Source organism: Hippopotamus amphibius, chromosome 12 (genome assembly GCF_030028045.1).
Source record: "Hippopotamus amphibius kiboko isolate mHipAmp2 chromosome 12, mHipAmp2.hap2, whole genome shotgun sequence".
Lineage (NCBI taxonomy): Eukaryota > Metazoa > Chordata > Mammalia > Artiodactyla > Hippopotamidae > Hippopotamus > Hippopotamus amphibius.
This window is the reverse complement of record NC_080197.1, coordinates 23,454,917-23,470,161: the sequence shown is the minus strand read 5'-3', so window position 1 is coordinate 23,470,161 and position 15,245 is coordinate 23,454,917. Positions and strand designations below refer to the sequence as shown.

Here is a 15,245-nt window from a genome sequence, read left to right as displayed (position 1 = left end):
ACACATGACCTCGTCAGCTGAGGAGGAGTGGGGATCATTTGAGGTGAAGGTGAAGAAATGAAGGGCTTGATCATTAGCAACAATCCCTAATAGAAGTGCTTCCCTGGTTAGGCGCAGTGGTTAAGGATCCGCCTGCCAATGCAGGGACACAGGTTCGAGTCCTGGTCCAGGAAGATCCCACATGCTGCAAAGCAACTAAGCCTGTGCGCCACAACTACTGAGCCTGCGCTCTAGAACCCATAAGCAACAACTATGAGCCCATCCCAACTATGAGCTGCAACTACTGAAGCCCACGTGCCTAGAGCCCATGTTCTGCAACAAGAGAAGCCACCTCACTGAGAAGCCCACGCACCACAACGAAGAGTAGCCCCCACTCACCACAATCAGAAGAAGCCCACGAGCAGCAATGAAGACCCAATGCAACCTAAATAAATAAATAAATTTATTAATTAAATTAAATAAAAATCCTTAACAGAGATGATGGGGATGGGGTAGACATAGACTCTTTTAATCTAATTTCAGCCTGCCTTCTAAAACGGATTTCAGTAAATTAGATCAGATTTTTAAAAGATTCAAAAGGCCAGATCAACTACAGGGGGAATACACTGGAGGAAGAGAGAAGATTCACCTTCTAGCTGAAAGGTGACAAGAGTCCAACCATGCTATTGGAATCACAGATATAAAGAAAAACGGAGATCTGGGGTATACAGTTGGTAAAAAATACCCTGAGATCAGAGAAGAGTCAGATTTTGCCAGGGTTTCTTGGGATAAAAGAATGATGGCACAATTAACAGAAATGGGAGAACTGAGAAACAATAATACAGAAATTGGTGAAAAAAACTATTTTGAACTAGAGCTGAAATTTGGGCATCCAAAAGATACACAGGTAGGAGTGAGAATTAGTGAGGAAAATCTGTAGGCACTTACCAAATCAGAGACAAGGAGGAGCTGCAGGCTCTTGGTTCTACCAACTCAGCGATAGAAGAGAAAGTAGAACCAGTAAGAAACAAAGAAAAAAGGGCTTCCTAGGTGACACAGTGGTTAAGAATCCGCCTGCCAATGCAGGGGAAACGAGTTCGATCTCTGCTCCAGGAAGATCCCACATGCCGCAGAGCAACTAAGCCCATGCGCCACAACTACTGAGCCTGCGCTTTAGAGCCCGTGAGCCACAACTATTGAGCCCATGTGCTGCAACTACTGAAGCTCACATACCTTGAGCCCGTGCTCTGCAACAAGAGAAGCCACAGCAATGAGGAGCCTGCGCACCACAATGAAAAGTAGCCCCCACTCACTGCAACTAAAGAAAACCTGCGCACAGCAAAAAAAGGCCCAACACAGCCAATTAAATAAATAAATAAATAAATAAATATTTAAATAAATAAATAAATATTTTTAAAAAAAGAAAGAAAAAGAAAGCTCAGAGATGCAAGAGGAAAAATAGAAATACAATGTCAGGGCTTCCCTAATGGCGCAGCAGTTAAGAGTCTGCCTGCCAATGCAGGGATTACGAGTTTGAGCCCGGGTCCTGAAGGTCCCACATGCCACTGAGCAACTAAGCCCGTGTGCCACAACTAGTGAGCCTGTGCTCTAGAGCCTGTGAGCTACAACTAATGAGCCCATGTGCCACAACTACTGAAGCCCATGCTCCACGACAAGAGAAGCCACCATACTGAGAAGCTGGCACACCACAACAAAGAGTATCCCCCACTCACTGCAACTAGAGAAAGTCCACGTGCAGTAACGAAGACCCAACATAGCCAAAATAAAAAAAATTTAAAAATAAAAAAAAAAAAAGAAATACGATGTCAAAGAAGCCAAGGAAGAAGACAGATTCATATGGGAGGGGAGGGAAACTGTCAAATGCTAAAGCGAAAAAGAGGAGGAGGAGGACTGAGAAATGGCCATTATTACGAATTCTCCAGCGGTCCAGTGGTTAGGACTCCGAGCTCTCACTGCTGAGGGCCCACGTGGGTTCAATCCCTGGTCTGGGAACTAAGATCCACAAGCTACGTGGCATGGCCAAAAAAAGAAGAAAAAAGGGGGCCCGTTATCTTTTTTTCTTATTTTTAAAAATATTTATTTATTCATTTATTTATTTTATTTTATTTTTGGCTGCATCAGATCTTAGTTGCAGCATGTGAGATCTTTTTGTTGCAGCACACATGCTTCTCTGTAGTTGTGGCCCACGTGCTCAGTAGCTGCAGCACGTGGGCTCAGTTGCCCCACGGCATGTGGGATCTTAGTTCCCCCACCAGGGATGAAACCGGCATCCGCTGCATTGGAAGGTGGATTCTTAACCACTGGACTGCCAGGGAAGTCTTGGGCCATTATCTTTTGACAAGAAAAGTCAATGGCATCAAAATCTAGGAAAAATAAGATTTAGTTCTCCATGCTAAAAAGTCCATGACTGTGACTTGTTAAACATCTAGAAAATGACATTTCTGAATTTAAATGCAAGCAAAAATGACCAAGAGAGGCACCAGTGTTCTTTGATACTGAGTCAGCACTGAGAGTGCCTTTAAAGATCATCAAGGTTAACTACTGCACCAAAACCCTGATTCTTCTAGTCATGGAAAGAGCACATCAGATGTGGACTCTAGATCTAGGTGGGCCGCTACCTAGCTGAGTGGCACTGGGCAAAGCATTTTCCCTTTCTGGACCTCAGTTTCCCCATCTGTCAGGAGGAGAGGTTGGGCAGGATGACATTTTAGACCCCTGATAAGACTGATATTCTGTGACCCAAAAGCTCCCTGTAAATGTAGTACTTTACATATTTCCCAGGGTAAGCACTCCCCTATCCTCCGCCTCATAGGGCTCTTACTATAATCCTAAAAGGTCACCCAGTTATCAACCTAATAAGGTTTCAACGATTAGCTGAAGGTCACTCAGCAAATCAGTGGGAGGGCGCAACTGGCCCGACTCCAGGGACACGAGGGTCGCAGGCATTTATCGCACCCTACGCTTACTCAGAAAAAGCTCACTGAGATTTTCAGGGCTTAAAAACACTGCTTTGTTACTTTAAAAAGACAATAAAGGACTATTCATAGTATTGGCTTTCTAAACTAGCTGTCTTATTTTGTTGCTTTTCCCTATGACCAAAGTAATTTGTTTGGTCTTCACCATGCTTTGCCAGAATGTACTGACACCAGGCCACTAGTCTGTATTCTAAGGGCAGAATCAGTCACTTTTGGTTTTGGCAAGATTGCAGACAGACAACCGAAACAGAATGAAGGCAGCAAACAAGGGAGGCACACTAAGGAGACTGAGCTGGAAGGGGTCAGCTGGAGCTGGTGCTGAAGCAGTTATGACTGGAAAGCTGCCAGAAGTGGCCAGAAGACTGGCTGGGAAAGTAGACAGTGGTGCTCCTACAGCAAGCTGACTCATGTCCTCTCTTTTTGCCTATAAACCACTGGCTGAATAATTATCACAGCACTTTACAATTTACAAAGCACCTTTACATCTAACATCTCATTAGATTATCACAATGGCACTGTGAGGTAAAACCCTGGGGCACCGCATCATTTCTATTACAGAAATGAGGAAACTGAGGCTTAAAGAGGTGAAATGGACTGACCAAAAAACACAACTAATAAATGCAACAGCTCGAACCGAAACCCAATTTTCTTCTGATCCCAAATGCTTACGCTATGCCCTGTACCACACTTCCTCCCAAGTTATCACAGATGAAAAGACCTGGGGGTAAAAAGGAGAGAAATTCAGCTGACTGCCTCACTGCGCCCATCCCACACTAAGGACTTCTTTATCTCTGGTCCTAAATTATACTGTGCAGTTAGGATCTGGACACAGGCTCTAGGATTAAACCTTAATATGAAGTTAATAACAAGAAAGCCCAGATTTGGAACTGGAGTCTGCCTTCACCCATTAATTCAATTGAGCAGGGGAGATTAAGACTATAAACAAATCACTGCAGTTCAAGGCAGGATAAACGTAAGCCTATGAATTGGACAAACTCTAAGGCATTTTCTCAACCTCAGCACTACTGATCTTCTGGGCCAGATAATTCTTTGTCCTGGGGGCTGTCCTGTGCATTGTAGAATGTTTAGAAACATCCCTGGCCTCTACCCACTAAATGCTAGTAGCACCCTCCTCCAACAGGTGTGACACCCAAAAGTATCTCCAGATATTGCCAAATGTCCTCTGGGGGGCAAAACTGCCACCAGTTGAGAACCACTGCTCTAAGGGTTACAGAGGTTTAGGGCAAATGTCAGTTAATGCAGGATGTGGGTGCTAAGAAAAAGTTTCATGGAGGAGGTAATATTTGAACTGGACCTTGAAGAGTAGGTAAAATTCCTATAGGTCAGGATGAGAGAATAAAAGAAGGAATTTCAGAAATGGAGGAGAATGAAAAAGCAAGACGATGAAAAACATTGCTGGAAAATGTTCCAGTGTGGCAAGAGCAGAAGTTTGCTGTTAGTAATAGGTGATAAAGCTAAAAACGTCCATTGGAGTCATGTCACAGATTGCTATCCATCAACTAACAGTTACAAGATACACACACATAATGAAATAGCCAACAATACAAGATACTACATAGATGTTTAACAGTATACAAGTCAAACCAGTAGTATTTCCATGTGTCTCACCTTCCCAGGAGGACATAATGTTGCCTGAGTATCATGTCCTACACTCCATCTAGTGTTCACTGCACTTAGAGTTAAATGAAGCTCGGAACCAGTGCAGGTGGGAGAAGTAACTAAGCACTGGGATGGTCAGGACTTTCCCAGAGGAATTGAGTGGTGGGCCTTGAATGGATATGTTCTGGATAGCTGGAAGGGAGGAGAGGACATTCCAGGTGAGGACATTCGACCTGGTAAAGAAATAAAAGTACACAACAAAACCAAGAGACACCAGGAAGAACAATGCAGCTGGGAAAGAAGACAAGGCTGGTCAGAACACAGAGCATATGAATCAGACTTTACTGTGTGGACAACCACTGAGGGTTCCTGAGAAGCAAAATGACACAGCTGTTTAAAATGTGACATCTTGTCCAGTAACTTTCTTAGCTACACATTAGAAAGACCTAGTGAACTTTGAAGATTGTCAATACTCAAGACTCAACCCTAAGGATACAACTGGGCTAAGACAGGGCCCAGGAATTGTTTTTAAAGCTCTACAGGTGATTCTTACATGCAGCCAGGGTTGAGAACCACTGGTCTACAGTCATGCCGTCATTCTCAGATGAGAAAAGAGGCCTAGAAATTTAAGTGGTTTGCCTAAATTCACATAGTCGGTTGGGTATGGGGCTGGGACCGGCATCTAGACTCCCATTCCAGACTCTGAAAGATATTGCAGAGTCCTGGGCTAAATTCCATACTTCGGTCTTTAAGAAGCACAATCTGATGACCTGACTCTCAAGTTTTGCCAGGGTTAAAGCCTGAATTAATCGAATCACAAAACTATTGACTTAAGCATCCTCTCAAGTGTCTAGGGTAATGGATGTTGGTTTCATTGCTGTCTCCTGAGGGCCCTTAGGAAAGGGTCTCAGGAGACTCCCCAGAAAGCCAGATAAACAAACCAAACCACCCAGCTCTGTGGAAGAAACAATGACTTTTTAAAGTACAGCTCACTAAGCATTTGCACCACATAAGGGAAGTCTGGGTTACTCTTCATCAGAAAAATACTCTCAGAGATGCTATGCCATAAGCAAAGGTGTGGGGTGGGGGGGACTGATTCAAGGCAGCTGCTGAAGCATGCTCCTAGACCCTCCAGGCCTCAGCCCCGGATAAGGGCTATCCACACACCTTGTGCTTTTCTGAAAGGAAAAGAGCCGCACCCCTCACAACAGGCCCACCTTCCTGTTGTGTCACTCCTGGATTCTGGCAGCAGGTGGTAAACGGGAGGTTTGCAGAGACTGCCAAGCTGGAAATCTGAGTCTGCTTGTATAATCATTCTATTCATTCCAGGGCACTGGTACAGATAACTATTAGAACAAAGCAACACACACCTAGCGGCATTCTTGTTAATCCCAGAGACCCATCAACCAGTTGAAGCTGCAACGAGGGGCTCATACTCAAGTCACTCTAGAAGCAGAAGCACTACCCTTTCCCTTCAACTCTTGAAGGCTGAGGCTCAGGACAACCAGAAAGCTACTGCTGGCAAGGCTCTGGATGTGCTCTTGGGATGGATTCCAGGTTCCTGCCAGCTATATGACAGAATCCCTGAAAACAATTTGTTCTTTAAGACAGCCTGATAGGAGGTAAAGGACAAATAAGAGCCCTAAAAGGCAATACTCATATTAACTTGATGTTCATAATATACTGATCACTTGCTCTAAGCCAGATACCATAATAAGCACTTTATTTATCCATTCCTTATTTCATTTTATTTCCCAACACATTTATAAGATAGTACTGTAATCCTTCCCATTTTACAGATGAAGAAACCGAGGCTTGGAGAGGTTTTGTAATATACCAAAGGTCACACAGCTAGCAAGTGCCAGAGTAAGGATTTGAACCTGAACAGCCTGCAGCTAGAGCTTGGGCAGGCCTCTATAAACAACTTTTCCCACTTGATGCCAACTGACCATTAATTCTTCTACTTATTTTTTTCAGGTTTGGCTACTGGAGTCTATCAGAATCGTAATGATCAAAGAATTTCTGAAAATTGAGAAGCACCATACAAAGTCTAGGTATTATTATTATTACCATCATTATTACTTTAATGAATAGGAGAGATCTGCACCTATCTGGGGGTATTTGAAAAGCAATTACCCTGTGGACTGTCTATAATCACCCAAAGTTACATTTTAGTCAATACCCTGCTTAAAACTGTGTCCCAACAGAAAGGTTTAAAAGAATCAACATCTTCAAAAGTTGAACAAGGTCAGGAGAGGCCTGGTCCCCAGAGCTTTCACAACTGCAGGGATAAAGAGATAATAGTCTGATTCCTCTCTTCTCCTTTCTCTGCTAATTATTAGGGTTTCACATAAAATAGTTTTCGAGCTAAAAAATTTCACAATTTCCAAAAGCATTCAATTTTTATATGTAAGTTGAAAGTTCACACTTTAAAGTGTAGAAGCACTGTAAGGATAAAACTGTCCTTTCTTATAAACAACTGTGTTGAAAGCAAATAGTATTTCTGGAAAGATTACCATATGACAATTACCAATTAAATGAAAAGCTGTCGTGTCTTCTCCTCTTAAGTTATTAGAAGTGGCAAGCATGTTTTTATGAGCTAAATTTTCCTTATCCTGATTTATGAGTTTTGGGGCCATCACACTTACAAACTAACTACTGGCTCCAAACCTGAAGGCATTAACTTTAAAAAGATACTACAAAACTTATAACAACAACAACAACCAAAAAAAACCTTAATACCCCAATGTTCATTGCAGCACTATTTACAATAGCCAGGTTATGGAAGCAACCTAAATGTCTGTCAACACACGAATGGATAAAGTAGATGTGGTACATATATACAATGGAATATTACTCAACCATAGAAAGGAACGAAATTGGGTCATTTGTAGAGACATGGATGGACCTAGAGACTGTCATACAGAGTGAAGTAAGTCAGAAAGAAAAAAACAAATATCGTATATTAACGCATATATGCGTAATCTAGAAAAATGGTACAGTTGAACTGGTTTGCAAGGCAGAAATAGAGACACAGATGTAGAGAACAGACATTTGGACACCAAGGGGGGAAAGCGGGGGCAGGGTTGGGGTGGGATGAGTTGGGAGATTGGGATTGCCATATAAACACTAATATGTATAAACAGATGACTAATAAGAAAAAATATCAAATTGTACACTTTAAATATATATAGTTTATTGCATGTCAATTATATTCATAATAAAATTCTTTTTAAAAGTAAAAAAAAAACACTTTAAAATAATTAGTAATAAAATCAAGTATGAAGAGTGGCTGTATCAGAAATTTATACTTGGTCAATTGAAAACTCAAACTGTAGACTGTGGGCATTTTTAGGTGGTAAAGGGATGACAATCAAATGATATAGCTAAACCCCTCTATTCAGGAAATTAGTTTTCATTTTCTATATTAAATCTCTATATTAAATCTCTTCTATATTAAATCTAAAAAGTAGCAACTCCAAACAAAAAGTGCAGGAAAAAGCTGGCTCCATATCACATTCTCTACCAAGTTTAATAGCATGGCCTATTAGGGACTTTCCTGGTGGTGCAGTGGTTAAGAATCTGCCTGCCAATGCAGGGGACATGGGTTTGAGCCCTGTTGTGGAAGGATCTCACATGCCATGGAGCAACTAAGCCCAAGTGCCACAACTACTGAGCCCACGTGCCACAACTACTGAAGCCCACACTCAGAGAGCCCATGTTCCACAACAAGAAAAGCCACCGCAATAAGCCCGCGCACCACAACGAAGAGTAGCCCCCGCTCACCGCAACTAGAGAAAGCCCACGTGCAGCAACAAAGACCCAAAGCAGCCAATAAATAAATTAACTAATTTTTAAAAATAGCATGGCCTGTTAGTATTTTAATTAGTGTCTACCTAGAATTCAACTTAGAATGCAATAAAGCCATATTTCTTTCAAAATACACCCCACTCAGCCATCAACCACGGGTATTTATTTAGGATGGATAATATGTCAAACTCTGTGAGGCACTATGGGAACATGACAGAATTTTGAGTTGACTGTACCAACCTTTCGCAGAAGAGATAAGATCAAAAGACATAATACCCACTTTTGTATGGCATTTAAAAATGTCCTCCAGTTCCCTGGTGGCCTAATGGTTAGGATTACGGGCTTTCACTGCTGTGGCCTGGGTTCAGTCTCTGGTCGGGGAACTTAGATCCCATGAGCCACGCAGCACAGCCAAAAGAAAGAAAAAAAAAAAAGTCCTCCATACATCTCAGTTAATTTCATGTCAATAAGTAAGAGAATAATTAATGGCAAAACTGTAGGTAAGTATAAATACAATAGAATTAACACTGTGGTTAAAGAAAAAAAGTTCATTTACCAAAGAAAGCCCTGGTAAATACTCATACTAGATCTAAGTTAAGTTTTTGTGTGCTATTTTCAAACAGTCTCTTAAAAAAAAAAAAAGGGTCTTCCCTGCTCGCTGGTGGTCCAGTGGGTAAGACTCTTTGATCCCAATGCAGGGGGGCCCTGGTTCCATCCCTGGTCAGGGAACTAGATGCCACACGCATGCCGCAACTAAGAGTCCATATTCCGCAACTAAAAGATCCTGTGGGCCCCAACTAAGACCTCACTTGGCCAAAATAAATATAAATAAATAAATATTTAAAGAAAGAAAGAAAACTCTCATTAAAAAAAAAAAAGTGGGTTGGGGGGATGGTTTATAAAGGTCTTTCAGAATAGATGACTAGACATCCAGTTCTGCAGTAAACCCAAATGTTATCTTTGAACTTGAAAGTCCGCGACACAGCCCTTCCTTTCATCATCTCTATTCAGCCTTGTCAATTTTTCTTCCAGAATCTCCCGTTTGCCCTTTCCTTTTCTTTCTGACTGTCCTCACTTCTTGCCTGGATTTGCTCATTCATTCATCATTTACCAAGTGCCTATTATCTGCCATGCACAGAGCTAGGCCCTTGTCCTTGATCTTAGGAAGCTCATATGATACTCAGCAGAGCTGCTATCTGCCCATCTCGATCACCAGACTGCAAGCTTTAGCAAAGACTTTGTATTTCCAGAACCAGCAGCATCTGGCATACAGCAGACACTCTAAAAATGTTTGTTGTATGACACGAGATTCCTTTAGCAAGTTCTTTTTTTAATCCATAAATGTTTTGGTACGTATCTTCAAAAAAGACTTACTTTTCTTTCCTTTTTAAAACACAAAAGCAGTACGTGCACAATGCAAAGACAGTATAGAAAGGTATGGATTGAAAAGTGAATTCTCCAACCTCCTAAATCCCACTCCCAGAAATGACTACTATTACAGTCTGAAATGTGTCTTTCCAGAACTTTCCTATGCTGGTATATAACACACACGCACGCACACTCTTTTGGGAACAAGTTCTTTGACAGCTTCCGCCTCTAGCTTCTCAACTTTCTAATCCAGCTCAAGTTCTCAAAGTGCTGTCCCTGGATCAGAATCGTCAGCATCATCTGGGAGCTTGTAAGAAATATAAGTTCTCAGGCCCCACGCCAGACCTACTAAAGAAGAAACTCTGGAGAGAGCCCCACAATCTGGGTTTTAATTCACTCTCCAGATAATTCTCATGCACACTAACGGTTGAGAATCACTGCTCTAATAGTCAAGCCACCCTGGTCAAGCCGGTTTTTTTTTATTGTCCCTTAAACAGTTTATTGTCAGGCATTACAATCTTGCTTTGGTTTTACCACCCCACTTCAAAATGCATTCCTTGTCCTTTTGATTAATTCTGATCATACCAATCAAAGCCCAGAAAGCCCTCGATCCTCCCCAAAGTGCTCTCAGTATCACAGCTCTTACTGATCCCTCTTGCTCCTCCCACTCCCATGACATACCTAGTTCCTATATCATACAATCTCACAATCAGCTACGCACTGTCTCCAATGTTGGAGAACAGTTCTTTACTCTTCTTCAACAGACCATAAGCTCCTTGAAGACAGGAATCGTATTTTTGTCACCCCACCTTACCCCTGTTCTAAGCACAAATTTTAATAAAGTTGCTGGTCTTTAAGCATGAATTCACTGAGAGAAACACTGATAAACTTTTAATGGATAAAAAGTCTACATTCAAGTTGTAGCACCAGTTCTGTGACCTTGGACAAGTTCGTCTCTTAGGATGAAGTCTGTAAAAGCAAGACAGCTGCACTCAATGACTTGATGCTTCCTGTCAGCCTTGAGCAATGTATGACTTTACGAAATGTCCCACGTTGGAATATCTTATCCATTATACTTGAGTATACCATTATACTCACATTGCTTTGCTAGTAACCTCTTTGAACAAAAACTGAGAATCTTAACACCATATCCAGCACCATGCCTTATGTATAATAACAGCTCAATCTGTTTGCAGATGACTATTTTTAAAGTTTGATTTATGTAGAGAACCTAATGCATAGATCTACTGCCTCCCAAAGGGCCCTTTCAAATATTTATTGTTATAATTATTATGAAATGATTTATGGTAAAAATTGTGATTACGCTGATAACACTGGGGCAGTCAGCCACCTAAAGCAAAGGAATGTAAAAATGAATCTTACATTATTTAGGGACAGACGAAAAAGCTATAAGCCTCAGGCAACCTTAGTGCAACACGCAAATAAAAACTGCCCTGTACACTTAGGTGACATATACACAACTCCACGTTGGGAATAAAGAGGCTTCTCGATGCAGGACCTTTTTCTGCAAAATTTCAGACACAAGAGGGTGGACTAGAGACCTCTGAGTGGCCAGTGATGACCAGAAGCTGAATCTAAAGACAAGGACAAGATGGCCAACAAGCACATGAAAAGATGCTCAACATCACTCATCATCAGAGAAATGCAAGTCAAAGCCACAATGAGGTATCACCTCACACCAGTCAGAATGGCCATCATCACAAAATCTGGAAACAACAAATGTTGAAGAGGGTGTGGAGAAAAGGGAATTCTCCTGCACTGTTGGTGGGAATGTAAGTTGGTACAGCCACTATGGAAAACAATTTGGAGGTTCCTTAAAAAACTACAAATAGAACTACCATATGATCCAGTCATCCCACTACTGGGCATATACCCAAAGAAAACCATAATCCCAAAAGAAACTTGTACCATAATGTTTATTGCAGCACTATTTACAATAGCCAGGACATGGAAGCAACCTAAATGCCCATCAACAGATGAATGGATACAGAAGATGTGGCATATATATACAATGCAATACTACTCAGCTATAAAAAGGGATGAGATGGAGCTATATGTAATGAGGTGGATAGACCTAGAGTCTGTCATACAGAGTGAAGTAAGTCAGAAAGAGAAAGACAAATATTGTATGCTAACTCACATATACGGAATCTAAAAATGGTACTGATGAACTCAGTGACAAGACAAGAACAAGGATGCAGATGCAGAGAATGGACTGGAGAACTCGAGGTTTGGGGGGGGCGGGGGGTGAAGGGGAAGCTGAGATGAAGCGAGAGAGTAGCACAGACATATATATACTACCAACTGTAAAATAGATAGCCAGTGGGAAGTTGTTGTATAACAAAGGGAGTTCCACTCGAGGATGGAAGATGCCTTAGAGGACTGGGACGGGGAGGGTGGGGGGGGGAGTCGAGGGAGGGAGAGAATACAGGGATATGTGTATAAAAACAGATGATCGAATTTGGTGTACCCCCCCCCCCCCAAAAAAAAAGACAAGGACAGCAAAGGGAAATTGAAGGGCAAGAAGGAGGAACAGAAGGGCAGCAGGAAAGCATCACTCTCTGAGTAATGAAAAAGAGCAGTGGAAATTCAGTGAGTCTTTACCAAGGGCCTACTGTGAGCCAATCACTTGAGCCTGCAAAGATGGTCCCTGGCCTCAAGGGGCTAATAGTCCTAAGAGTAAGAATGAAGCCTGCCTGCCTATCTATCTATCTATCTATCTATCTATCTATCTATCTATCTATCTATCTAATATATGTATGTGTGTTTATGTAGGCTGCAAAAACAGCATTTTCTTGCTTTTGGAGTACAACTGAGGTGTTACCGTAATAATGGTAATAGTAATGTTGTTAATAAGAGCTCATGTAATTTTACTTGGGAAAATCAAGCAAGGAAGGCTTCATGGAAAAGGTGGTAAGTTAATGGAGCTTTGAAGTGTGGAAGAGGATTTGCTAAAGAAGAAAAAAAAAAAGTATGAGCTAGTTATTTTGGGGAGGAAACATTCACGTATTTTTACAGCTGTTCCTTTGGGACTTTAAATCAGTGAGGCTTCTTAGATCTAACATTGCATTGTCAATGCTCTCTTTCTCTTTTCACTTCATCTTAAATGAGACGTTCAAGCCAAGCACAGGAATACAGCCAGAAAGCCCCAGGACAACGGGAGTGCTCCCAGATTTGCTCTGTCACCTCCAAATTCAACCAGCCCAGCTATCCCACTCTTACCCTCCTGACAGCCAGAAAAGGAAGGTTAATAATATCCTCTGGGGGCAAAATCTGGATGCAGGCAGACAAGGCTTATCCCCGTTCTGCCAGTAAGCCACAGGGAGAGCTTCCCTGCCTCCGAAGCCATGAGGCTCCTAGTTTACCTGTGACAGGGAGGCCAGCACTGCAGAAGAGAAGCTGCATGAAAAGGAAGGAGGACGCGTTGGATGGCGAAGCGCTGAGATACTGTGATAATCTTAACATCTTTAGCAAGAGCCCTGGCACACAGCAAGCTCTGGATGAACATGAGCTCTTATTAACAACATTACTATTACCATTATTACGGTAACACCTCAACTGTACTCCAACAACAAGAAAATGCTGTTTTTGCAGCCTACTTTCATGACGTCGAAGAAGCAACTCCGGAGATGCAAGTGTATTTCAGATTTTCTTTTAAAGGGACAAGATCAAATTCCAACCGCACTAGCCTGAGAGCCCCAGACCTTCAGTTCAAGAGCCATTCCAGCCTCTTGTTTGGTGCATGACCTTGGGCAGGGCACTTCACCGCTCTGTGCCTCAGTTTCCTCACCTGTAACGTGAGGCTAAGAAGCGCCTCCCTCACCTGGTCGTCGCGGGGTCCAGCCAGAGGGTATTCTTTGTGGCACTGGGACCCCACAGGTGCAAAGCGGGGGGCCCATCTTCCAGGCCCCCCGGGCGGACGGGGCAGGCGAATTGCCCGACCCCGAGGCCCACCGAGCTCCGCCGCCTGCAGAGCAGGAGCGGGAAGGGGGTCGCCCCTGCGGTGGGTCCCCGAGGCTGAGGTGTTGGGCACCCAGAGGCTCGGCCGCTGCCGCCTGCACGCTGTTGCCGGCAGGCTCGCCGTGGGCCCCGCCGCCCAGGTGGGTAACGGCCCAGAGAGGCCGGGCTGCCCCGGGTCCCCAGGCGAGGAGGGCGGAGGGCGCCCGCACACCTGGAGGAGGATGGCAGTGCTGACCCGCTGCCCGGCCGCTCCTGGGTGATGAGGCCGGGAAGGTGAAGGCAAGGGGAGAGACGACGCCGCGGGCAACGCGGCGCGCCCCCCGCCAGCGGGGCTGAGGCGCTCGCACTCACCTGAGGTTCCGGCACCCGCCGTCAGCGCAGCAGCCGCGGCGGCGGGAGTGGGGCTGGGGAAGTTCTGCGCCCGCGCAGGCGCGCTGAGGACGCCGGGCGGCGCATGCGCGCTGTGCCCGCCCGCCCGGGGAACTATGGAGAAGACGGTGGCTGAGCTGACGCCATCTTCGATGTAGTTTCCATCATGATCGGTGATTTCCGTTCCCCCTGGCCAACGCTGGTGTGAAAGAATTGAATGGAAAATAAGTAAATCATAAGTTTTTTAATTGCTGTGTTGTTCTTATTACCCATTAGGGTTCTTGGCATCCTTAGTCAATAGAAATTGATCAGAGGCCAGACAAGAAATTCAGGGCTTTATTGGGGCCCCTGTTGCAGCAGAAGGGAGCGAGAACAAGCAAGGCGGGGGTTGGGGGGGGGGGGGCTTGTTCCTTATATAGGCTGAGGGTAGGGGTGTGTCCAGGGGTCCTGCTGGAGGGGTGGCTTGGGTGGTTTGCCCACCCCTTAGGTGGTGGTGTGCACAGCGGGCATGTGCAGTGCCCTGCTTTTGCTTTGGGCTCTTCAAAAGTGGCAGTTGGGTTTTTTGGTCTCTTTGTATCTTTTGTCCAGACTTTTCTGCAACTGTGGAAGCACACAGTTATTTTCAGTCCCACACAGTGTCTTTGTATTTTGTTTCTTGAGGAGAGGTGTGTCCAGGTGTAAGCATTGCAGCACTGCAGCAAAGAGTCCCAGGTCCCAGCCTGTCTCATTCTGAGTAACATGTTGAAATCTCTGGTCCTTCTCCCTCCCACCTGGGGAAGTGAATCATTCTTTTGTCCCAAAGTGCAAGAGTAGTATGGCTAGCGATGTGGATAAGCCAAAGGGAAGCCATAAAGAGCTTCCTTTAGGTGAAAAGATGAAAGTTCTCAACTTAAAGAAAGAAAAAAAAAAGGCAAAACTCTACCCTGAGATTGCTAAGATCTACAGTGAGAATCAATTTTCTATCTGTGATATTGCAGGAAAAAGAAATTTGTGCTAGCTTTGCCGTCGCACCTCAGATCAGAAAAGTTAGGGCCACAGTACATAAAAAGTGCTCAGTTAGGAATGAAAAGGCAGGGGCTTCCTTGGAGATACAGTGGTTAAGACTCGGAGCTTCCAATGCAG

General features: G+C 43.7%; 1 protein-coding gene across 8 annotated transcripts in view; it reads right to left on the bottom strand.

The window, feature by feature from the left end:
• NDRG3 (NDRG family member 3) overlaps positions 1-14,322 on the bottom strand; it is a 69,977-nt gene extending 55,655 nt beyond the window's left edge. For 2 of the 8 annotated variants that reach the window (XM_057701295.1, XM_057701296.1), the window contains exon 1: positions 14,106-14,318. The gene's annotated coding sequence lies outside the window, so the exon portion shown is untranslated. Of the gene's footprint in view, positions 1-378; positions 425-4,604; positions 4,653-14,105 lie in introns of those variants that run through there. The other 6 variants (XM_057701294.1, XM_057701297.1, XM_057701292.1 and 3 more) reach the window with 6 other exon arrangements.
• Between the last annotated feature and the right edge of the window lie 923 nt (positions 14,323-15,245).